Source organism: Dipteris shenzhenensis, chromosome 5 (assembly GCF_047967505.1).
Source record: "Dipteris shenzhenensis isolate YYH24624 ecotype China chromosome 5, Dip_SZ_1.0, whole genome shotgun sequence".
NCBI lineage: Eukaryota > Viridiplantae > Streptophyta > Polypodiopsida > Gleicheniales > Dipteridaceae > Dipteris > Dipteris shenzhenensis.
Window position 1 is genome coordinate 27,749,487 of NC_141600.1, and position 2,570 is coordinate 27,752,056.

At 42.7% G+C, this 2,570-nt stretch overlaps 1 pseudogene; it reads left to right on the forward strand.

The window, feature by feature from the left end:
* Window positions 1–603: 603 nt before the first annotated feature.
* Window positions 604–2,320, forward strand: LOC147901814 (cytochrome P450 71AU50 pseudogene; annotated as a pseudogene).
* The last annotated feature ends 250 nt before the right edge of the window (window positions 2,321–2,570 follow it).

The following is a 2,570-nucleotide window of genomic DNA, read 5'->3' on the forward strand; positions in this document are numbered from 1 at the left end:
AAACAATCGTACTTTTGATCCAATTCTATCTTTTCTTGTGGTACTTTTCATGAGTTTTTTGCTACCTACTACTTGAGCTTGTGACCTACTACTCATGAACCTCTTTGTCTACTAGGGTTTGGCTAACATCCCAACTCTAGTATTAAGAATACTCATTTTTTATTTATTTGCAGTGTCAAATCAAGAGGGGAAACATGGGCTATTCAAAACTTTGAAATGGAGTATAAATGGAGTAAAGAGTGGCCTCTAAACTAAAATATATTCATATGCATGAATAACCAAAATCTAAGTTCAACAAAGAATTGTAGTATTTCTTTTTTTTGCAACTTTGCCTTTTATATCATCTTCATATAGAGTATATTTTGGAAGTTAGGATATCTGAAAATTTATTAAAAAATGAAATGATTGCATAAATATAGAACTACATAACTCCAAAAAAAAATCAAGGGAAACAAATTGAGAAAATGGTACTGATTGAGTGATAGCAAGTGATTTGTGTGCTCTTTATACTTTAAGTATGATGCCATTCTAGTAATGAGTGCCAACAATGTAATGCTAGTCTATGCATCATATTGGATATAAGCAGTCTCGCTCAATTAACATATGAGGCTAAAAAAAATTGTTTGTGTGCATCTTGTTATATGTTTATTTCATTCTATCCATGTTTTTCTTCTCCTCCCCACCTTCCTCTTCTGCATCGCAGCTTCTTTCCTCTACATCAGAAAATTACGTCGCCCTGCACCTGCTGGGCCTCTTCCCCTACCCATCATCGGTCACCTCCACCTGCTGGGTGTTCTTCCTCACCAATCTTTCCATCGTCTTTCCCAAATTTATGGCCCCTTAATGTCCCTTCGCTTAGGTTCCATCCCTGTTATCGTTGCTTCTACGCCTGCTATGGCCAGAGCAATCCTTCAAACACACGATCGCGTCTTCGCCTCTCGACCCCGAACAGCAGCAACTATATATACTCTTTTCGAAGGTTCGGATATCGGTTTTGCTCCTTACGGCCCTTACTGGAGACGGATGCGGCACCTATGTGCTATGGAGCTCTTCAGCAACAAAAGGCACGAGTCATATAGGGCTTTGAGGGAAGAGGAAACGGCGCTTCTAATGCTATCCATTCTCGAAGATAGCAAGATGGGAAGGGAAGTACCGCTCTCTTCACGGTTGAGCTGCACCTCGAATAATATCATGTCCAGGTTGACTTTGGGCAAAAAATTCTCAGATCTTGTCATTGGCTCCAGAGATGCCTCCAATGACATCGTAAATCTCATAAATGAATGGATGTACCTTCTTGGCGTATTCAATGTTGGAGACTTCATCCCATACTTGCAATGGATGGATCTTCAAGGCTACGTGAAACGCATGAAGGTTGTCGGGAAAATGCTCAGAACCACCTTCCAAGAAATTATTAATGATCGGCGCGAGCTGAGGAGAGCGGAACCAAGCTCTCCCAAGGACTTGCTAGACGTGCTGTTATCAGTCGTGGCCGAAGAAACCCAGCCGGATGTGCCAATTACGGATGATAATATCAAGGCAGTCTTACTGGTAATAGGCTGAAAATTTCCATGGTTTTTAGAAAAGTTGCTGGTGTTCGCAGCTCCTCGTATAATCCTGCTTCCTCTCATTTCAGGATATGATTTTGGGAGGCACAGACACAAGTTCCGGTACAATTGAGTGGGCAATGTCGGAGATCCTGAGTAACGCAACGTGCATGAAACAGCTCCACGAAGAACTAGATTCTGTGGTGGGCAATGATCGACTTCTTGACGAGTCCGACATCACTCAGCTGCCGTACTTACGAGCGGTGGTGAAGGAGACCATGAGGTTACACCCGGTTGGGCCGTTGCTCATACCGCACGAATCCATAGAGCCTTGCGAGATAGCCGGATACAACATACCAGCCAAAACACGCGCATATGTGAACGTATGGGCAATAGGGAGGGATCCGAGTTGCTGGGAGAGGCCATTGGAATTCTGGCCGGGGAGGTTCTTGGGAACCAACGTAGACGTGAAGGGCCAACATTTCGAGCTACTGCCGTTTGGGTCAGGAAGGAGGGGGTGTCCGGGGTGGAAGCTGGGGTTGCTAAACGTGCAGGTGATTTTGGGAAGGATGCTGCATGCATTCGAGTGGTCGCTCCCACTCCATGGAGGTAGAGTGGACATGAGTGAGAGCTCAGGTCTTACTGTTCACTTGGCCTCGCCCCTCCTTGCTGTGGCTACACCAAGACTTCCTCCTTATCTCTACCATTAAAAGCATTGCCAGGTTTGTAATCTTCAGCTTTTCACTCACACGCCTTTCCTAGAACTTTTGAGGTTTTAAGGCCATAATATAACTAAAATATGAAATTCTAAAAAATGTAAAGAACGGATATTTAAAAACTTCAAGTTTCATTATATAAACTTTGTTGGTTTTCTATGAATATTGATTTAAAGGTGGGAGAGCCCAAGGATGTGATGATGTGTGAAATCCTAACAAAATAAGGCCTTCTAATGTGTTTGTATAGCATAATTATCGAATTGTTGTAGAATTATGCACTTGTAATGTTGGAAAGATAATATGCTAACTA